Source organism: Rana temporaria, chromosome 2, assembly GCF_905171775.1.
Source record: "Rana temporaria chromosome 2, aRanTem1.1, whole genome shotgun sequence".
Lineage (NCBI taxonomy): Eukaryota > Metazoa > Chordata > Amphibia > Anura > Ranidae > Rana > Rana temporaria.
The window spans coordinates 499492453-499516594 of record NC_053490.1 but is presented as its reverse complement, the minus strand read 5'-3'; the positions used below and the strand labels follow the sequence as shown (position 1 = coordinate 499516594).

At 43.1% G+C, this 24142-nt stretch overlaps 1 protein-coding gene across 5 annotated transcripts in view; it reads left to right on the top strand.

Moving 5' to 3' along the window:
- The window catches only part of GRIK1 (glutamate ionotropic receptor kainate type subunit 1), a 581617-nt gene that overhangs the window by 417840 nt on the left and 139635 nt on the right, over positions 1-24142 (top strand). The window lies entirely within an intron of this gene.

Here is a 24142-nt window from a genome sequence, read left to right as displayed (position 1 = left end):
CTGCTAGGAAAGGGGGCATTAAACTGCAATTATAGATTTGTTGTCCTATTCTCTGTTTAGAAGGTGTTATGTTGTCCTAATGTTCCAGTGGTATTAATGTATCCCGTTCACATTACCATATTAGACCCCCTGTTTTAGATGTTTATGTTTAATGTTTCTTATTTGGACCTTAGATCTCCTTTGTATAATGTTCTGTTAAGGTGACTAAAGTTATAAACCACTTTGCCCCAAGTAGCCCCTCGCCATCCTCACTATATGGAAATGCATCATAACAGACATCAGGTCTGAACTAACCCCATTTCACGTCTTGTTTTTGTCCTGTTTTTCTGCAGCCAAATAATAGATACAGTATCTGAGCTTATTGCTGCCTATACTATAATAGGCTGCCCTTGATTCATCAGTCTACTGATCTACAGTAGACATTTGGGGTGAAGCTGTTTGTAACTAAAGTTCTTCTTTAAATATATTCCATATTTTTACAATGTATTATAGTATATGTTCGTATAAAATCTGTACTATAGTGGAACTGTTTTTGCAATGGGTACATAGTAGAGGGTTGTGGTCTGTTAGCCATTATTCAGTGCAGAAGTTTGGAGTTTAAATTAAATCCCTTATCGGCTATTTTAAAGTGTAATTCCAACCTAGACCTCTCAGAGATCACACCATCCACTTTCTGGTAGGACCCGCTCTAATGGGGTGCTGGAGTGGGGCAGATTTATCTGCACTCCCCCCACAGTCTTTAAAAGTGCATCCACCAATCCATAAGCCTGATGGGGATAACATAAGGGGGCATTTTGACGGGGAAATTTGATGTAAGGTGGTACTTTAATGAGGACTGGTAATATAAGGAGGCACTCTGATGGGCACTGTAAAAGGATGCTCTTATGGTAACTGTTGATGTAAAGGAGCACTCTAATGGGAGCAGTTGATGTAAGGGGACATTTTGATGCCGCCAGTCGATGTAAGGTGCACGCTAATGAAGATAGTTGATGTAAGTAGCCACTCTGCTAGGGTAAATGACGTAAGGGGACACCCCGATGAGACCATATGATGGAAGGGGGCACACTGATGGGCAAAATTGATGTAAGGGGAACTCTGATGGGAACATCTGATGAAAGGGGATACTTTACTGGGGACAATTGATGTAAGGGGGCACTCTGATGAGGACATATGATGGAAGGGGTTACTTTGATGGGGACAATTGCTGTAAGGGGGCACTCTGATGGAGACCCTGATGTAAAGGAGGGATTCTGATGGAGACTGTGGTGTAAAAGGGGACTCTGATGTGAAGGGTACTTTGATAGGGACACTTGGCATAAGGGGGACTGGTTCTATCCAATCATCTAATCTAATTACATAATACATAGTGATATTCCCTGATCACTCCTGCATCACCTGTGCACTACTTGTCAGAAGTTATTTCCAGGAATAGTAGAGTATCATTTTTTACTGCGCTCCCAGATCAGACATTCTAGATCCACCCCTGCTTCCTGGATTGAGATGCTGGCTTAGCAGGTACCAAGAGCTCAGATCCAAGGAGTACACAGGCACCAGTATTTACATGACTGTGTCACTTTTTTAGCCAGCATATGAGTCTAGAAAGTAGACGCTGACCTTGGGTGACACCTCAACAGGTCTGGTGCCATCATACTGGAGAGAAAAGCATCTGATGGCATTGTCCAGGGGGAGAACCGTCTATGATCTTTGTTATATGGAAATATTACACTGACACATTACTTAGCATGCATGCACTTATAATAACACAATATATCTGATGCTAGGTAAACTTCACACTAGTTTTCTGTGGGGATGGGTCACAAAGACACAGAAGGGGCCTTATGCACCAAATCTGTACAGAAAAGAGAGCTGATAGCTGTCATTTCACAAATCTAATTTTAACAAAAAAAAAATCAAATTCAACATCAGTTATCAAAACAGATGTTTACTAAATGTCAGTAATTAGTGCAGGTACAGATAGATATCACGCAGAGGGATTGGGTCAGGTTGACATCTCTACATATGTTTCATTAGGGTCTCTCTAGACAATTCCCTTAGAAAATGCTGAACAGCCTAAAGCCTCGTACACACGACCGAGAAACTCGACGGGCGAAACACATCGTTTTCCTCGTCGAGTTCCTTGTTAGGCTGTCGAGGAACTTGTCAAGCCAATTTTCTCCATTCCCATCGAGGAAATAGAGAACTTGCTCTCTTTTTGGCTCGTCGAGTTTCTCGACAGTTTCCTCAACGAAAATGTACACACGACCAGTTTCCTCGGCGAAAAAATATCTCCCAGCAAGTTTCTTGCTGGTTTTTGCAGAGAAACTCGGTCGTGTGTACGAGGCCTAATGGTTTTTCTTGCATGTTCAGTAATTCTGCGTTTCGGCAAGTTCCTAAACCATATTTCCAGATAGTTTTTTTCTTAGTTGCAGAAGCCATGTTATTACATTTTGCAGGTAGTATCTCTTGCCTCATCTGCAAAAGTAGTTATTTGTCAATGTTGATTATTCCTCTTTATATATATTTTTTATTTTTCCTGGTAAAATATATAAAACTATAAATAATGTAAAAAATATGTATTTTAATTTTCCTGTTATTTCAGCAAATTATAGGAAATCTTTTATTTTAGGACAATTTTATCATTACTTGTTTTTAACATTTTGAACTGAAGTTTTATGTCTGTTATATTTGTTTCTGCTACTTCTGCAAAATACTGTATCAGTAATACAGATGAATATTTAACACACTGTGATCCCACGATAAGATTCTCATAGTATTAGGAGTTATAGGAGAGAGCACAGCAAAAGCTGTTTACTTTTGGACTCTTTGTCTTTGAACAGACCTGCATTAACCACTTAAGCCCCGGACCATTTTGTTGCTAAATGCCCAGGCCAGGTTTTGCGATTCGGCACTGCGTCGCTTTAACAGACAATTGCGCGGTCGTGCGAGGTGGCTGCCAAACAAAATTGGCGTCCTTTTTTCCCCACAAATAGAGCTTTCTTTTGGTGGTATTTGATCACCTCTGCGGTTTTTATTTTTTGCGCTATAAACAAAAATAGAGCGCCAATTTTGAAAAAAAATCTATATTTTTTACTTTTTGCTATAATAAATATCCCCCAAAAACATATATAAAAAAGATTTTTTTTCCTCAGTTTAGGCCGATACGTATTCTTCTACCTATTTTTGGTAAAAAAAAATCGCAAAAAGTGTTTATCGATTGGTTTGCGCAAAATTTATAGCGTTTACAAAATAGGGGATAGTTTTTTTGCATTTTTATTTTTTGTTTTTACTACTATTGGCGGCGATCGGCGATTTTTTTCGTGACTGCGACATTATAGCGGACACTTCGGACAATTTTGGCACATTTTTGGGACCATTGTCATTTTCACAGCAAAAAATGCATTTAAATTGCATTGTTTATTGTGAAAATGACAGTTGCAGTTTGGAAGTTAACCACAGGGGGCGCTGTAGGAGTTAGGGTTCACCTAGTGTGTGTTTACAACTGTAGGGGGGTGTGGCTGTAGGACTGATGTCATCGATCGAGTCTCCCTATAACAGGGATCACTCGATCGATGCAGCCGCCACAGTGAAGCACGGGGAAGCCATGTTTACATACGGCTCTCCTCGTTCTTCAGCTCCGGGGAGCGATTGTGACGGGGCGGCTATAAACGAATAGCCGCGTCGTCGTCCCGGATCGCTCCCCGCGGGAATCCGCCTGCCGCACGCAGCGGAGGAGGTCCCGATCGGACCCCCGACCCGCTAGAAGGCAGGGACGTATATATACGCCCGTACGTGCCATTCTGTGGACGTAAATAGGCGTGCGGCGGGCGTTAAGTGGTTAAAGGAGTTGTAAATAAAAAAAAAAAATTTTGATGAAATGACTGTTTACAGGGTATAAAGACATAATAGTTAACTGATTCCTTTGAAAAACGATTAAAAATAGATAAAAATCAATCATATAATGTACCTGTAGTTTCTAGTTTCGTTTTTTGCATGTTGTTTCCTGCCTCTCTGCTGTACAGAGCCACAGAGCCAATACAGGGCAGTGATGGTTTGGAAAACGAAACTGGTGCTGTGGGGTTTTAGACACACAGTAATCACACCTCCTTGATTAGTGACCACAGAGAGAAAGCTCCCAGCACTGTGGTTATCAGGAAACAGACAACCAGGAAGTGTGGAGATCAGAGAAGAATTACAGCAACTTGAGAGCAAAAACGAACAATGAGGACATGAAAACAGCACTGCATTAAGGTAAAGGAAGCTATTAAGATAAAAAAAAAATCCTTTACAAACCCTTTAACAGTCATTAGGGTCATCCCTCTGATTTTTTCATGCCGACTTTGTACATAACCTGGCCAACAGACCATGATCTGTATTGGTATTAGATTCATACTATTTGACTTTCTATGTAAGAAAGATGTACAGTACAGTATCTCACAAAAGTCAGTACACCCCTCACATTATTGTAAATATTTTATTATATCTTTTCATGTGACTGAAAGAAATTAAACTTTGCTACAATGTAATGTAGTGAGTGTGCAGCTTGTATAACAGTATACATTTTCTGTCCGGTTAAATTAACTTAATACACAGCCATTAACACCCCTAAGTGAAAAGGAGTGGGACGAATTCCCTCCTATGATATGTTCAAACCTGGTGGCCAACCACAAGAAACGTCTGACCTCTGTGATTGCCAACAAGGGTTTTGCCACCAAGTACTAAGTCATGTTTTGCGAAGGGGTCCAATACTTATTTTACTCATTAAAATACTTTTTTCCCTCACTGCACATTAGGGTTTCCACCTCATCCCTTTAAAAGTGAATACATATTAATTACACAGGTTCTGTGACTAATTAAGGTGGTAATTAAACTCACTTGGGGCCAAATCCTCAAAAGAGATACGACGGCGTATCTACTGATACGCCGTCGTATCCCTGTTTCTAACTATGGAACTGATCCACAGAATCAGTTTCTCATAGTTAGGCAGAAGATCCGGCATGTGTAAGGGACTTACACTGCCGGATCTTAGGATGCAGTACCGCATCCGCCGCTGGGGGCATTTCGTGTCGAAATGCCGCCTCGGGTATGCAAATTAGCACTTACGGAGATCCACAAAGCTTTTCAGCTTCGTTTTTTCTCCGTAAGTTTTAGTTTGCAAACGTAAAATTAGGGCTGCTTTTACAAAGTGTAAAGTTAGTACACCATGTAAAAGCAGACCCTTCTGTCCAGCGACAAAATTTTTTTTTTGTTTTGAATTTTTTTTTCCCCGCCGTATCTTTTTTTTTTCCCGACGCAACTTTATTGACCCGTCGCGATCCACAAAGCTCGGCGTAATGTAATTTCGCGCTATGCACGTCAGGAAAATGACGTCACGAGCATGCGCAGTACAGCCGGCGTGGGAGCGTGCCTCATTTAAATGGGAATCGCCCCCATTTGAAGAGGAACGCCTTGCGCCGGCGGAATTTAAGTTACACCGCTGCAAATTCCCAGGTAAGTGCTTTGTGGATCGGGCACTAACTTGGGAAATTTGCGGCGGTGTAACTTAAATAGAAAAAGTTAAGTTACGCCGCCTGGCTGAGGATTTGGCCCTTGGTGCCTTATCTGCACTAAATTAGCCTCAGAACCGGGGCCGATCCTAGGGTCACAGGTGCATGGGTGCAGAAATATTTCTGGCGCCCCCACATGGGCGTGGTCATTTTACTAGCCCCTCCCCTTTACAAATGTTTCTATGGCAAAGACTTAACCACAGAGATTCCCCCCTGCCCCCCCCCAAGCACTGCCAGGCTGGACAGGCTGCCCTATGCTCACACACTAGTTCTGGATGGACACAAACAAGGAGAGAAAGGAGGGAGGGGAGAACTCTGGCATTTAGGCGCCCCCCACCTCTGCAAGCGGCCGGGTGCAAAGCACCCTGTGCACCCTGCCTATGATCGGCCCTGCTCAGAACCTTTGTAATTCATATGTGTTCGGGTTTAAAGGGATGAATTGGCAACCCTACTGTAAGTAGATGTATAAGATGTATATACTTACCTATTTTTAGGCTACTATGTTCTGGTCATGTGATCCAGTTCCTCTTTGTCAGCCAGCACAGCTGCAGGGGAGAGGAAGGAGTGCTGACATTGAATGGGCCATTGAAGCCCAAGGGGGATGTCACCACTCCAGGCTTTACCAACCATTGTCTGAGCGTTCTCTCCTCTGCAGGCACCACTAACCGACACAGGAGAGGTCAGGTGACCAGACTGGAGCAGGCTGAAAATAGGTAAGTATATGCATGTTTCTTACACAGGCTAGTTAGCATAGCATGGCAAACCTTGACACCCCAGATGTTTTGGAACTACATTTCCCATGATGCTCATGCACTCATGCAGTGTAGTTGAGCATCATGGAAAATGAAGTTCCAAAACACCTGGAGTGCCAAGGTACGCCATGGCATAGATATTATAAGTGGGAGGAGTCAGTTTTAAGGCCAGTTAGGGTTTGTCTGGAATTCCACTTTAACTATGTTTAAAAATACATTTCATTTTTTTTTTATGTTTTTTTTGTTTTTTTAGTTTCTATCTGCCCGGTGTTCTTTCTAAAGTAGGATTGTTGAACACAATGCAAAGAAATTGGGCCAGCCTGGAAAAAAAATGATCTATTGATTGTTATGGGGAACTCAGTGGACCCTGAAACAGAGTGTTCTATTTGTGCGCTGTCTAGAGCTTTGCTGCAGTACAAGGACTATGACAAAGCATTGTGATCAATAGAGAAACACAGCAGTGCTTATCAAACCTCTCTCCACTGGTTAAATTAGCTTTGATAAAGCTCAGAGCTCTTCCTGTTTAATGATACTTCTACCTTCTTATATATACATTGTGGATGAGTATTAACCAGCTAGAAGCAAGAACATTTCAAACATTGAAAAATGAATGAAATGTTAAACAAATATTCATCCAAATTCATTCCTCCAAAGGCCTGGAAACTAGAGCTTACATTATGGTTCAGCACCAAGGGCATGGCTAGTTATCTTAAAGTGGAGATTCACCCTATAAAACATTTCTAACAATACATCCAGCCCAGTCCTGCATATAAAATGACACTGACCTTTTTTTTTTATTTGCCGTAGATATCGTTTAGCCGTGGAATTCACCGCGGCTTCCGGGTAGGGAATCCCGCGGGAGTGGGCGTTCCTATTGTCATGCCAATTGATTGACATGCTAAACGATGGTGCACACAGCACGTCACGACTTCCCAAAGGAAGCTCAGCTCGGCTCTATTTGGCGCCGGTGCGCAGGCGCCGATTAGAGCCGAGCCGACCCGAGCTTCCTTCGGGAAGTCGTGACGCGCTGTGTGCACCGTCGTTTAGCATGTCAATCAATTGGCATGACAATAGGAATGCCCACTCCCGCGGGATTCCCTACCCGGAAGCCGCGGTGAATTCCACGGCTAAGCGATATCTACGGCAAATAAAAAAAAAGGTCAGTGTCATTTTATATGCAGGACTGGGCTGGATGTATTGTTAGAATTTTTTTATAGGGTGAACCTCCACTTTAAAGATCTGGGGTAACTCTGGGCACCCCATGAGGATTTGTTATAAGAACTGAAAACGAAAGATTATGTGGGTGGGTCTGTTGTTTGGAGCTCTGTGAGTCGGGATGTCATTAGACTCCCGCCCACCCCTACACTTCCCTTGGCCAGGCATCGATATGTCTTACACTGAACTTCTGCTGGTCTTGTGGATTGTGCCCCATGATCACTAACATCCAGTCAAAACCCAGGAATGTCACCACATGACTTCAGCATGCCCAATCATGCTGAGGTGTGGAGTAGCCAATCCTGGGAGAGCTGGAGAAGAAAGGAGGAGGGGATCTGAAGTACACAGCATGTCTCTCTCAGGCTCGTGCATGAGATATGTAAATCACCTATCACTCACAGCTAGGGGAGAAACACACACCTGTTTTGGCTCACTGAATAAAGATAAGAGGACTGCTCAGGGCTGGATTAACTCTTCGTGGCAAGACAGGGTACAGATGACATGAAATCCTATACTGTACAAGCATTAATTAAAAAAATAATAATTTGGGTTTACTTCCTTTAAATCGGAATCTGATCTCTACAGCTCCTTCAGAGTTACCATGGGCCTCTTGGCTGCTTCTCTGATTCATGCTGTCCTTGGGCGGCCTGTCAGTTATGACTTTAACCCGATAGAACATCTTTGGGATGAATTATAGCAGAGCCAGGCCTTTTCTTTCAACATCAGTGCCTGACCTCACAGATGCGCTTCTGGAAGAATGGTCAAACATTCCCATAGACCAGGGATCCTCAAACTACGGCCCTCCAGCTGTTGTAGAACTACACATCCCATGAGGCATTGTAACACATTGACATTCACAGACATGACTAGGCATGATGGGAATTCTAGTTTCTGAACAACTGGAGGGCCGTAGTTTGAAGACCCATGCCATAGACACACTCCTAAACCTTGTGGACAGACTTCCCAGAAGAGTTGAAGCTGTTATAGCTGCAAAGGGTGGGCCAACTCAATATTGAACCCTATGGACTAAGACTGGGATGCCATTAAAGTTAATGTTTGCGTAAAGGCAGGTGTGCGAATGCTTTTGACAATACAGTGTACAGATTGGTGTGCGCAGCCTATAGCATTAGGGTGTGTACCCCAGAGCACAAACACATATGGGTGTATATATGAGCACAGCAGTGGACGGTGTTGGTTGTTTTTTATAATTTTTTACAATTACATTTTTTTAGTTACTTTTCAACAATATTATTTTCTATTTTTTAATTCCAATATATTTTTATTGATTTTCTTAATTTATTTTTTACAGTCATTCCGAGTACACAACCAGCTGAGATGTTCATTAAAGTCATAATTACTAGATCATTTAGCTTTCACAATAATACATTTCTTCAATGAATCATGAAATGCATTAATTTATGTTATTGTAATCAGTGGATGGGCGAGAGCTAGAGGGGGCGGCGCTCCGGCACCCTCTATAGACGCACCGCCACTGCATTTGGCTCTAATAGGCGTCCAAAAAAGTGAGAAGCAGGCACAACACTGTGAGTTCCTTCTCACTCAGCTCAATGTTAGCAAAGCCAAAGGAATTCCATTGACCCGCCTCTCAGCCAATCAGGTTGCCAGGTCTGTTACTGTTCACCTGATTGGCTGAAACATCAGGCACTGTGATTGGACGCCTATTAGGCGTTCAATCATAGGAGAGGAGGAGAGGAGGATGGGAGAAGACACATGGAGGGGAGAAGATGCATGGAAGGGAGAAGACCCAAGGCTGTCACAAGCTGCCCCACCGAGAGAGGGTAAGTGCCGGGCAGATGGCGAGGGGGCGGGGGGATCACAGTGGCAGCATTGGATGGGACAGTGGCAGCATTGAATGGCACAGTGGGAGCATTCGATGGCACAGTGGCAGCATTGGGAGCATTTGATGGCACAGTGGCAGCATTTGATGGCACAGTGGCAGTGTTTGATGGGCACAGTGGCTGCAATTGATAGGCACAGTTACAGTGGCTGCAATTGATGGGCACAGTGGTTGTGTTTGATGGCACAGTGGCAGTATCTGATGGGCACAGTGGCTGTGTTTGATGGCACAGTGAGGCCTCGTACACATGACCGAACATGTCTGCTGAAACTGGTCCGCGGACCAGTTTCCGCGGACATGTCCGACCGTGTGTAGGGCCTAGCGGACCGGATTCCTTGCCGAGCGGAAAGGTTTCCAGCGGACAAATGTTTCTTAGCATGCTAAGAAACATGTCCGCTGGAAAGCTGTCCGTCGGACATGTCCGATGGTCAGTACGACTCATCGGACACGTCCGCTGGCCCGAAATCCTGTGCATGCGTCAAAGTGATTTGACGCATGCGTGGAAGCATTGAACTTCTGGGTTCGCGCACGTCGCCGCGTCATCATCGCCGCTACTTAGCCGCCACGTCACCGAGTTTTTTTTGTGTGTACACACATCAGACCAAATTCTGCCAGCAGACATGTCCGATGAAAACGGTCCGCGGACCGTTTTCATCGGACATGTCGGGTCGTCTGTACGAGGCCTGAGGCTGCAATTGATGTTTTTTTTTTTTTAGAATTTTTCAATTTGTTTGCGCCCCCCCCAAAAAAAAAATTAAGCACCAGCCGCCACTGAGTAGTGGTGTCTACTACAGTGATTTCCAGGTTCCATGGGGATTGGTCAGGTAAAGAACATATACTTACATATTCTTACCGTATATTTTTCCTAGTTTTTTGTAGTAAAATTAGATGCCTCGGGTTGTATTAGGGTCGGCTTATACTCAAGTATATACGATACATTGGTCCATACTTGACCAATAGTAACTGTGCAAAAATATCCACACCAGGAATTCATCTTCAAGCTATGTAATGAAAGGACAAGCTCATTGCGTTAATAATGTGGTCATCATTGCTTTGCAGCAACTTCCTGTCTCATTACATTGCCAGCTCTGAGTATTCCTGACAGCCTAGACCTTGATATTAAACTTTATCCAGTGTGTTATGATGGGCATGAAGCATACACAGGAGAAGAGATGGAATTCATTATGTAGAAATGGCTTCGGTGAATGTGAAGGCAGACATATGTGCTAGCATAAAACAGGCACATTAATTATTATGATGTGGATATTACACCTGAAGCGAGCACTTTCCCTGGTCTGGGATGAGTGCTGTAATAAACGGAGTGCCATTTCAGTACAGGCAGTTGCTGATAAGCAAACCATAGAATGATAATGGATGAATGCCAATTAATGTGAAATGACGAGTGAAGCGAAGAACAATTTTTAGGGTTCAGCTATGAGGATTGGATTTGTGAGCAAATTAAAGTTGGTTCCTCAGGGATTTTGCATTAGACAGAAGCTTAAAAGATATCTCTAGACAAAATGTTTTAATATTTTTTTATGTTTTAGAATATAGTTGGAACCACTGTCAGGGTTTTTTATTTTATTTTACTGCCTTTATCCAATGTGACAGTGCTGGGCCCTGCCACTGTGGAAGGAGAGTCAGGCCTCGTACACACGACCGAAGATGTCTGCTGAAACTGGTCCGCGGACCAGTTTCAGCAGACATGTTCGGTCGTGTGTACGGCCGACCGGACAATTTTCCGGCGGATCGGACAGGTTTCCAGCGGACGAATGTTTCTTAGCATGCTAAGAAACATGTCCGCTGGAAGCCTGTCCGTCGGACATGTTCGGTCGTCTGTACGACTTACCGGACATGTCCGCTCGGCCGAAAGCCCTCGCATGCGTCAAAGTGATTAGACGCATGCGTGGAAGCATTGACCTTCCAGGGTCGCGCACGTCGCCGCGACGATGACGCGGCGATGGCGTGGCCACGTCACCGCGTATCCTGTCCGCGCGGATTTCGGTTTGATGGTGTGTACAACCATCAGACCGAAATCTCAGAGCCGACATGTCCGATGAAAACGGTCTGCGGACCGTTTTCATCGGACATGTCCCCTCGTGTGTACGAGGCCTCAAATGGCACGTGAGGTTCTCAAAGATGTAGATTGAAAATCCAAAATTAAAATTAAATTAAAAACTGAAGAAAGTTATGTTTTGGTTTTCCTCTGGGTTTTTAATAGTTTTTTAGTTTGGTTCTGGAGTCTAGAGGCTTTAAAGAGCCTCTAACTCTAACCTTGTCTCAAGGTTTTACCAAAGACCAACAGGCAGTGGCTCCACCCAGGAGACAGGAGGTCCCCTGCCCAGGCTAGGGCATGGGCCAATGCAGCAGAGAGCTGCAAATGTGAAGAGAGAGTGGTACAGAGTGGTTTGTGAGCACAGTGGTGCTGTGAAGCTGTCTGAGGGACCATACTAAAGGCCTGAGTCTGAGACCTAAGCATCAGCACTGCAAGAGGAAGCCAGAAGGCCATTTTTATTTTGTGTATAAAGTGATGGTGAAAACCCCTGTGAGGGCAACTGTGGATTTGTGGAACTTTTACTTTCTTTTAAAAAAAAGTGGACCAACAAGCCCTAAAACCTGGCTGGACTGAACTCATTGGTTAGCACTACACCTTGAATGATGTCCCATTAGTCTTACTTGACTTCCTGCACTTGAGACAACATAGACACCAGAAAGTGAGAGCAAAGCTTGGTATACACCACTAGTTTTTTTTTTTTCGTTCAGCCCAGCAGGTTCTTTTGTGTTGGGACAGGGGGATGGCCCCCCCTGCCAGAACACTCCTGTCAGATTTGGATTGGGATCCGGTCGGCTGCTGGTTTTTCAGCATGCTCATCTGACAGAGGCCGACCGAATGGAACCACTTACTTTACCCACAGGTCGAATGTCGGACGGTTTTTATTGAACCTCCAGCCAATGGCTAAGATCACTGATCAGGAGCTGGCTGGATGTTGGTTTTCCAGCGTGCTCGTTCGACAGATGGCGGCCAAATGGTCAGCTTTTGTTGGACCTGCTGCCTTGCACACGGGCCAAATGTCAGCCGTTTTTTTATTGAACCGGCCGATGTCACCCCAAATTCAGCCCGTGTTCGTTTGAACTTTCAGTGTCACCTTTGGGTGATTACCCCATGAAGGTTCTCCAAGGACCTTCAACCTTGTGGAAACAGTTTGGGTGGTCCTTTCTCTTCCCATTCATTGTACTTGCATGACTGTGCACAACACCTGGTCCATAAAGACGAGGCATGATGAGTATAGATTGTAGGAACTCAAGTGGCCTGCCCAGAGCCCTGACCTAATCTCTACTCTACTGAACACCTTTGACATGGATTGAAATGTCAACATCAGTCCCTGAACTCACACATGTTCTTTTGGCTGAATGACTAAAATTCCCACAAACACACTGCAATTTTTTTTGGAGAGCTTTCCTAGAAGAGCAGAGTTTCTCTTTAAGTGCCCACGTCGTTCCCTGGTTACACGGATGCTTTCAATTAGTGGTCAGCATTGCCCAATAAAAGAATTCTCACAGGGTCATGAAGACTTAAAGGGGTTGTAAAGGTACAATTTTTTCCCCCCTTAATAGCTTCCTTTACCTTAGTGCAGTCCTTCTTCACTTACCTCAGCCTTCCATTTTGCTTTTAAATCTCCTTATATCTTCTGAAAAATCCTCACTTCCTATTCTTCTGTCAGTAACTCCACACAGTAATGCAAGGCTTTCTCCCTGGTGTGGAGTGTCATGCTCGCCCCCTCCCTTGCACTACAGGAGAGTCAGGACGCTCTCTACGTTGCAGGTAGAGAAAGGAGCTGTGTGTTAGTGGGCATCCTGACTCTCCTGTAGTCCAAGGGAGGGGGAAGGCACGACACTCCACACCAGCGAGAAAGCCTCACATTACTGTGTGGAGTTACAGACAGAAGAACAGGAAGTGAAGATTTCTCAGAAGAAATAAGGACATTTAAAAGCAAAATGGAAGGATGAGGTAAGTGGAGGAGGACTGCACTAAGGTAAAGGAAGCTATTTAGGAAAAATAAATTGTACCTTTAGAACCCCTTTTTTAAGAAGGAAAGACACATAGTGGGCTTGGATGTGGTTTTGGATCACCAGTCTCTACTAGCAGAAGGAGTTCTTTAGAGGATCACAGGACAGCAGATTTCGGTAAGTAAATAAGTGCCTTGTATGTTATTTTTTTATAAACTTAAAATCGTAGGAACAAGTGGAGTGGGACCAATTGTTTGGGGGGGTGTTTTCCCAGAAATGTGCTTTGATTTTTAAATCTAATGAACATTTTCGTATTTATACCCAGGGCCAGATTAAGAACATCATGGGCCTGGTGCTGAGGATTTTGGTGGGGCCTTTTAGGCTGCATTCACACCTCCGCGACAAGTAACGCCGCGTACGCGGCGTATTTTGCCGCGAATAGTGTAACTTTTTTTTTTACAAATCCTTCCTATTGCTTTGTATGGCCGAACGCCAATGCCGCCTGAAAAAAAGGGTCCGGGCCTTTTTTTCATGCCGCAGGTGTACGGCGTCTATGAGATGTGAACCATCTCATAGACGGCAATGGGAATTCTCCCCTCCAGCGGCACGAGCGGCCGGCGTCGGGCGTTTTGTCGCGGAGGTGTGAATGGGGTGTAATAAATAATAAATAAATGCGTGGGAATGACATGAACGCAGCCCTGCCAAGGCAAGTGACCAAAGGCACAGAACCCAGAAGGAAGACCGGGTGAAGATGTAAGCGCCCGGGCCCCGCCTGATTCATCGCAGCACTGGAGGGCTCAGTCTGAAAATGTAAGTGTACACTAATGTGCTAATATGCTGTGCATACTTGTACGTTGTGGCATAACCTACCTCAGGGCCTCTAAAAAGTAGTAATGTCAGGAAAGTTTACTACCGCTTTATTATCACAGGATCCCAGGAGCCTCTCATGGGGCCCCCTACTGACCCGGTGGACGGTGGCCCTTGGGCAGTGCCTAAGTGCACAGTTGCCAACATTTAAAAAATATTCTCAGGGACACTTTTTTATATAAGTGCTATATTTAGAGTAGCTGAGATCCCCGATGTTCCTCTATACATCATAGTAGTAATCACAAAATTAAATGAGTACTAATAATGGGGCAGAACAAATATGAGAACTGATATTTCCTTTAGTTGAACTAACAAAAGTGTGTCCATTCTAGAGCTGGTAACATTGAGGATATTCAGTATAATTTTAAAGAACTGTTTTTGTGGGTAAGCGACATAGGGGAGGAGTATGGACGGTATATAAGTGGGAAGAATGTGCAGGTGAGGGAGAGGAATGTGGAGGGTCTAACAGTGGGCACTATGTACAGGAGAGGAGTACAAAGGGTACGGAAAAAAGCACTATGTACAGGAGAGGAGTGTGAAGGGTATGACAATGGGCAGTATGTACAGGAAGAGTGAGGGGGTATGACAGAGGGTAGTACGTACCAGAGAGAAGTGTGGAGGGTATGATGGGGCAGTATGTACAGGAGAGGAGTGTGGAGGGTATGACAGTGGGCAGTATGTACAGGAGAGGAATGTAGACGGTATGATAGTGGGCTCTATGTATAGGAGAGGAGTGTGGAGGGTATGACAGTGAACACTATGTATAGGAGAGGAGTGTGGAGGGTATGACAGTGGGCACTATGTATAGGAGAGGAGTGTGGAGGGTATGACAGTGAGCAGTATGTACAGGAGAGGAGTGTGGAGGGTGCGACAGTGGGCACTAAGTACAGGAGAGAAGTGTATGACAGCAGGCACTATGTACAGGAGAGGAGTGTGAAGGGTATGACAGTGGGCGCTATGTATAGGAGAGGAGTGTGGAGGGTATGACAGTGGGCACTATGTACAGGAGAGGAGTGTGTAGGGTATGACAGTGGGTACTATGTATAGGAGAGAAGTGTGGAGAGTATGACAGTGGGCACTATGTACAGGAGAGGAGTGTGGAGAGTATGACAGTGAGCACTATGTACAGGAGTGGAAGGATATTTAGGGACTGAGTAGTGGTTAAGCGGGTCATACATGGATTGAAATTACGCCAATTATGCAGAGACCAGCCATAGTCAATCTATGTATGGGCTAGCTGGTTTTACACAAGTCAATCTATCAATCAACTTGAGTACAACCAGCCTGTTTTTTTTTTTTCTTAAAACAATCAGTGCTGCCAGCTATAGTTAGCAACACTGATCATTGTACGCACTGGCAGAACACAATAGCACTGCAGGAGTGATTCCCCCATCCACAGGTCAGCAGGTGAGAGGGTGTGTGGGGACAGGCTGGGGAGAGATGGTAGTCAGTGGCTGGGTAGGCACTGGTAGTATCAGAGCCAGATACACACAGGTTACATACGCCACGATCATTAGAGCGAGAACAATAATTCTAGTACTAGACCTCCTCTGTAATTCTAAACATGTAACCTAAAAAAATGTAAAGCATCGCTTAGGATACCAAAAAAAATTGTGCTAACTTAACTAACTAACTGTTTTTTTAATGAATGAAACATTTTTTTCCAAAAAAACATGTTTGAAAAATTGCTGCGCAAGTACCATGCTAGAGCTGCACAATTAATCGTTAAAAAAATCGTGATCTCGATTCAACCCCCCCGACGATCTTCAATGCAGAGTTTGCTGATTCTTTCATATAACAAGTGGAGAGACTTTCAGCTGTCAAAAGAAAATATCTGGGCAGTCTGCCAAGTTTTTAACAGGAAACATTGTAACTAACGCTTCCTTCTTAGATCAAAGGGATACACTTCTGTGTGTAAAGAACAAATCTGGGCAGTCTGCGAAGTTTGTAAACAAAATGAAACATTGTAACTAACTAACATTGTAACTAAATTTAACCACTTAAAGTCCAACACTTGTTTCTTAAGTTAGAAAGCAATATTATTTGCTAGAAAATTACTTGGAACTGCCAAACATTATATATATTTTAGCAGAGACTCTAGGGAATACAATGGCTATTGCTGCAATATTTTATGTCACACTGCATTTTCCCACTTCAATGAATAATAAAAACCATAAAAACAAAACAGTGAAGTTAGCCCATTTTTTTTTTTTTAATGTGAAAGATGATGTTACGCCGCAACAATCGTGAGAGAATCGTGATCTATCTTCTAAGCAAAAAAATTGAAATTCTCATTTTAGCCAGAATCGTGCAGCTCTGTACCGTGCAACATAAAAAGTGCAAAGACCACCCAAAGACCACCATAGAGTAATTTTCTAGCAAAAAACAAATGATGATTTTTACATGTAGTAGAGAAGTGTCAGAATTGGCCTGGGTGGCAAGGGGTTAATTACCATGAGTAATATACAAATAATTATTATAAGCACTGTGATCCTATCAGTCTGCTGCAGTGTGTCAGCTTGTATTATATTGGCCACTCTGAATGTAGCTTCTGACAGGCTGTGCAAGCAGGCCCGTATCTCCGGAACCATAAATGATAGCCGTCCCATATTTTAACCAGTTGTGGGGTAGCTCTTCCCATGCCTACTTCCAAATGTGGGGTTTCTGTGACCTCTGGTCATCGAGCTACAACCCCCCAAATTCGATCTTAGAAAAAAAAAATTCTTAAAAAAAAAAAAAAAAAAAATTTTTTTTTTTTTTTTTTTTTTTGGGCAAATGGGCCTATCTTGAGAAAGGGGCCTGGAGCTGCAGCTCCATCAGCCCCATTGTTAATCCGGCCCTGTTTATACCCATTTGTACATGATGTCCTTAGTCAAGGGGCTAGATTCACATAGATCAGCGGATCTTTAGATCCGCGTGATCTATGTGATTTAAGATCCGCTGCCGCAAGTTTGAGAGGCAAGTGGGTAATTCACAAACCACTTACCTCCAAACTTGCGGCGGCGGATCGTAAAACCCCCGGCGGAATTCAAATTCCGCGGCTAGGGGGAGTGTACTATTTAAATCAGGCGCGTTCCCGCTCCGATTTAAATGCGCATGCGCTGTCCGCAAAATTTCCCGGCGTGCATTGCTCCCACTGACGTCGCTAGGACGTCAGTGGTTTCGACGCTTACGTAAATGACGTCCATCCGTATTCGAGAACGACTTAAAAAAATTCAAAATCGATGCGGGAACGACGGCTATACTTAACTAATTGGCTGCGCCTCATAGAAGCAGGGGTAAGTATACGCCGGGAAAACCGATATGGAAACGTCGTGACAACACTGCTTCGGGTCCGCGTACGTTCGTGAATTTGCGTATCTCGCTGATTTACATATTTCTCAGCGTAAATAAGCGAGAACGCCCTCGTCATTTTTAAATTGCAGGTAAGATCCGACGGTGTAACACAGTTACACCTGTCGGATCTTAGGTATATCTATGCGTAACTGATTCTATGAATCAGTCGCATAGATACGACCGACGCAACTCTGAGATATGACGGTGTATCAGGAGATACACCATCGTATCTCTCTCTGAATCTGGCCCTATGACTATAAGCGATGTTTGCTTTTCTACCACGGTTGCTTCTGTTCAGGGTTTGAAATCATGCTCTGGTCATGCGACCTATTGTAGAGCTCTCCACTATAATATATGTTTGGTTACAGATTGTCCATGTGAACGGAAATCTAATTTCCTGTCTAATAGAACCTAGTGATAATTACAAAGAGGAGGAGAGATACTAACTCTGCAGCCAAGGTAAAGAGCTTTGATGTCAAAAGCAATTTACACATCGTTGATAACGTCCCTATCTTGTTCTAGCAGCGAGAAAACAAATTATTCTGATATGGCCATTAAAGCACACTGGGTGCAATTACTGGTTTTGTACATTGCGTCCTTGTGGACTCGTTGGTACTGGCCGTTCTTAACCGTGAACCAGATATCCTGCATCATTTCTGGAACCAAATTCCCATAAAATAATGCTTTGTCCTAAAAATTCTGTATTCTGTTGAAAACAACTGTACCAAGGACAAAGAAAATATGATAACCGTGCTAAAAAAATTCAAACCTGTATAAAGTAAAATAAAACAAGGTATTACAATAAAGCAGCTTCAAAAGCACCTGTGCTCAGAAAACGTGCAATAAAGCATTTACAGATTAATAACCCAGATAGCAAAGATAACTTGTTACAAATGTGTGGCATTGTTAAATTGTAAGTTTCTTAACTTGCTGCAAATTTTCACTAGCGAGTTGTACACTTGCAGAGCACTTGAAGCACAAGTTCTAGTTGACACTTTTCTAAGTTGTAGCAAATTTGCGTGGCAAGTATCTAGCAAAGTTGCAGTGGTGAGTCTACAGCAAGAGCTCTGCAAGTCTACAGCATGAACATTTAGCCACAGTGACCCCTGTGGTGGGATGACTATTGTACAACATAAATGAACCAGAAATTTATACCAGACTTACAGAATGCTTTTTAAAGAAAGTTGATTTGGAGTCATGCAATGTGGAATTGCTGCAATTGTGCAACAAATTTGGGAAGCCTGGCAAGTCTAACAATAGCTTAGCAAGTCATTTTCAAACTTAAAGGGGTTGTAAAGGTACAATTTTTTTTTCCTAAATAGCTTCCTTTACCTAAGTGCAGTCCTCCTTCACTTACCTCATCCTTCCATTTTGCTTTTAAATGTCCTTATTTCTTCTGAGAAATCCTCACTTCCTGTTCTTCTGTCTGTAACTCCACACAGTAATGCAAGGCTTGTCAATGCCCCTGGAAGCTGAAAATCAATATAATAGGCTCTGCTACTCCAGTGATCTCTGCTTGCTTCTGGTTCCCATGCCGAGCAGATGCCCTGCTGCATTCTTAACACAGGAGGTCAGCTACTCGGCACGGGCACCATTCAGAGAATGCTCTCCATTTTCTGAATGAATGCAGAGTACTTTGATTGGAGGAGATGGAGAGGTGGGCAGTGGCGTCTCATATATAGAGTATTGCATCACCCATATTGCACATAGTGCCGACCGGAGTGAGCAATAATTCTAGGGCCTTAATTCACTGTTATCTATATAAAATTGATGTTATCCATATTAGAGTGATGAGCTTTTAAAACATTGGAAAGGTTTGGTTAACATAGTTTTCCGCTGTTTCACCAGTGTGTGCAATTTTGAGTCTTGGTATATTTACTTGATGCAACCTCATTCTTTTTATTTTACCAAAAAATTGGGTATTATATTGCGTTTGTGTGCATTAAAGCGGAGTTCCGGACACAATTTCACTTTTTAAATACAAATACCCCTGTAATACACAAGCTTAATGTATTCTAGTAACGTTAGTCTGTAAACTAAGGTCCGTTTTGTTAGGTTGTTACAGCATTTAGACACTTTATAAAATAGAAATTGACTGGGGCCATCTTAAGTGTGGGCATCATGAAGCCAGACTGTATGACTTCCTGTATTTCAGCCTTGCAGATTTCGCACATGCTCAGTGCTGCACAAGCAGTGTAATAGGTTTCAGATCAGGTTTCAGCACCTGTACTGTCCAAGTCACATGATTCTTTGAGACTGGGGAGTGCACAGACTCCTGGAAAGTTACACCCACTACATTCCCAGGAGTCTGTGCGGTGTAGGTTAGGAAGCTTAAGCACCTAGGTGCAGGAAGAGGGAAGATTAACTATTCTGCCTAGCAACAACACTTTGAAGGCATCTAAAAAATATTTTTTTTTCTTAAAGGACTAATGACATTTTTTTAAAACTACTGATGTAATGTTATATTTATGGGTGGAACTCCACTTTAAAAATAATTAATGTATTTTTTACTGAACAGATTTAATAAACAGTGGTGTTAATATTGTGTGGCGAAAAAAAAAATCATACTGCCACCATTTTATTCTACATAGTCTCTGCTTTCAAAAAAGATATATTGTTTTAAAGGTTTTACGTTGTTTTCATGACATAAAACATGAATTTTACAAGCGTGCAAACACATTTTAAAGTGACTTAGACAGTGAAAGGGTTAAAGGACAATGTAATTGGTTTTGGGTTAAAGTGGATTGCTCATTTCCTATGTCTCCATTGATAAGAATTGCCTAAAACAGTTGATGTGCTTGCCTCCTCCCACAAGGCAATTTAGTTCTTGCCACTGGATTCCATGTTTATATGTTGTTGTTTTTTTTACTTTATGGTGAAGCCAGCAGATTAGCATGACATCATGATTATGGTTGTAATGGCTGCTGCAGTTGATTTTAAAGGGTCACTAAAGGATTTTTTTTTTTAGCTAAATAGCTTCCTTTACCTTACTGCAGTACTGGTTTCATGTCCTCATTGTTCGTTTTTGCTTTGAAGTAGCTGTAATTCTGCTGTGATCTCCACACTTCCTGGTTGCCTGTTTCCTTATAACCATCATACTGGGAGATTTTCACGGTGGTCTAAGCTGTCATTACTGTGTGTCTAAAACTCCTCAGAACCAATCAGATTCATTTTAAAAACAAAACACTGCCCTGGATTTGTTTGTTTTTGTTCTGTGAGTCTTCCCGACTCACCTCTCACCCGGAACTTCATGTATGTACCTTTAAAATCGAAAGTGAAACTAGAAGCACATTATATGATAGATTAAATTCAATTTTTAATCATTTTTAAAAGGAATCAGTTAACTTTTATGTCTCTATACCCAATAAACAGTCATTGCAGCAAAAAATGTCTTTCCTTTAGTGACCCTTTAAGTTTAACTTCACATGACCTCATCCATGTTTCCAAATGTATCTATTAGTTTTGCCTTACTTCCTGGTCAGACTAAAGGCCATGACACAGTTGACCAGCTGACCTCATTAGCACACACCCTGCAGCAAAAAATAAAAACCGCAGAGGTAATCAAATACCACTAAAAGAAAGTTCTATTTGTTTGTGTACAACGTTGCATGACTGTGCAGTTGTCAGTTAAAGAGATGCATTCCTTTATCGCAAAAAATGGCCTGGTCATTAAGGGGGCAAATCCTTCCGGGGCATAAGTGGTTAAAGTAGTTAAAAATCGCTGCTATGACTAAGCATCTATCCATGATGTGAAACATGTTAGCTTTTTTGTCCCCTATGTCCACTTTCTACCATTGATTGTAGTGTTGCGTGAATTTTTGGATGTTATACAGCTTTGGATTTTTTCCTTTGTTCATTTTGTTTCAATAAATCGCCTATCAGAGTGCGGCAGTCCAGGAACATTTCTTTTTTCCATAGTTAAAAAACGTGCAGCTGGGAATGGGTGTGTAGATGGCGGGTGGATGATGCAGGGTGTGTGCTTATGAGGTCAGCTGGTCAACTCCTTCCCCTTCCTGTGTCATGACCTCTAGTCTGACCAGGAAGTAAGACAAAACGAATGGACACATTTGGAAACATGGATGAGGACAAGTGAAGTAAGTGTCTGTAGATTTAATGGAAATAGTTTGATATTTAAAAAAAAAAAAGTACATTAATGCTATATTGGTACATAGGGGAGCTGGAATTTAGAAAAAAAAAAGGTGAACAAAAGTGAACTTATACTTTAACGCAAATTTGGTCTATCGGCCTTAGGTACTCATGACATTACCCTTGTTATTTTAGTGGAATATTCTGCTTCACTTGAAAAGATAAATAATAGATGTGGTTTCCTTGGAGAATAGGTCTGGTAAGAAAGATATTGGTGGTTTTTGGTACAGGCATAGCTTCCAAGCCCAAATTCCAGTTCAGCACACTTCTAGTCCCCACATCCCCTTACCCCTGCCGCCAATATTTGTGACATCCCCTACACTAGGCACACTCGTATACTGCACTGTATTATCACATGCAGTAGCCACAATGGGCCAGATTCTCGTAGACTGGCGTTAAACTGCGGCGGCGTAACGTTTCTCATTTACATTACGCGGCCGCAAGTTTTATGGGCAAGTGCTTGATTCACAAAGCACTTGCCTGTAAAGTTGCGGCGGTGTAGCGTAAATTCTTCGGCGCAAGCCCGCCTAATTCAAATGATCCAGGTAGGGGGCGTGGATCATTTAAATTAGGCGCGTTCCCGCGCCGATCGTACTGCGCATGCGCCGTCCCTAAAATTTCCCGACGTGCTTTGCGCTAAATGACGTCGCATGGACGTCATTGGTTTCGACGTTAACGTAAATGGCGTCCAGCGCCATTCACGGACGACTTACGCAAACAACGTAATTTTTTAAAATTTTGACGCGGGAACGACAGCCATAGTTAGCGTTGGTTGCCCCTCATAATAGCAGGGGCAACTTTACGCGTCGCTTAAGCTACGGAAAGGTCGCAAATTCTCTGCGTCGACCACGCGTATGTTCGGGAATCTCGCGTAAATACCTAATTTGCATAGACGACAGGGAAAACGACGATGCGACACCTAGCAGCGGGAAAAAAATGCATTAAAGATCTGACAGTGTAAGAGCCTTACGCCTGTCAGATCTAATGGGTATCTATGCGTAACTGATTCTAAGAATCAGTCGCAGTCGCGGGGCCAGATTAGGACTTACGACGGCGCAAATGGTGTTGCGCCGTCGTAACGCCTTTGAGACTCTGGGCCATTGTTTCTAGAAAACAATACAGTGGAACCTTGGATTACGAGCATAATCCGTTCCAAAAGAATGTTTGCAATCCAAAGCACTCGCATATCAAAGCGCGTTTCCCCACAGAATACAATGGAAACAAAGATAATTAGTTCCGCATTGACTTCTATTGCATGCAATACCGCATGTGGCCAGAGGTGGGGGGCGCCCGGGAGCCTTGGAAATACTCGGGGACAGCTCAGCTGAACTCGGAAACCTGCGGGAAGGCTCGGAAACGCTCGGGAACGGAGTATTTCTGAGTGATTCCGAACGGCTCTGAACCGCTCCAAGTGTCACCAGCGCCCCTCACCTCTGGCCAAATGCGGTACTGCACACCCCATTGGCTTGAATCCTGCTTGTTTTGCCAGACAACACTCGCGAACCGAGTCAGGATTTAAAAAAAATGTTCGTCTTTCAAAACGCTCGTTAACCACGTTACTTGTTAACTGCTTGCAGACCAGCTGCCGCAGTTATGCGGCAGGTTGACTCCGCTGGGCGAACAGTCATAGCTGTACATCGGTCGCTTTAAGCGAGCTAGCAGGCGTGTGCGCGCTGCATTGCAGGAGTGCTGATGCTCACCAGCCACGATCGATCTCCGGGCCCCTTGATTGCCCCCTAGTGCCCCTTCCCTGCCAGTGACATTTTTACAGTAATTAGTGTATTTTTATAGCTATGCTCGCTGTATAAATGACAATGGTCCCAAAAAATTGTCAAAAGTGTCCGATGCGTCCGCCATAATGTCGCAGTCCCGATAAAAATCCATTACTAGTTAAAAAAATTATAATAATAAAAATGCTATAAATCTATCCCCTATTTTGTAGACGCTATAACTTTTTCGCAAACCAATCAATGTAAGCTTATTGCGATTTTTTTTTACCAAAAATATGTAGAAGAATACATATCGGCCTAAACTGAGAAAAATATTATGTATTTTTTTCAAAATTTACGCTCTTTTTTTGTTTATAGCGCAAAAAATCGCAGAGATGATCAAATACCACCAAAATAAATCTCTATTTGTGGGAAAAAAAGGACGTCAATTTTGTTTGGTTACAGCGTTGCACGACTGCGCAATTGTAATTGTCAGTTAAAGCGACGCAGTGCTGAATTGCAAAAAATGGCCCGGTCATTGGGCAACCAAATCTTCCGGGGTTGAAGTGGTTAACCAAGGTTCCACTGTTATGCTGGATATTGCAGTATGTCTTAAACCGCAAGCTAAAAAAAAAAAAACATCCCCAATGTGTCCCCAATGTGTCTCTGTAGTATTCAAAGAAATGTGGCTGTAAACACATCTTCCAG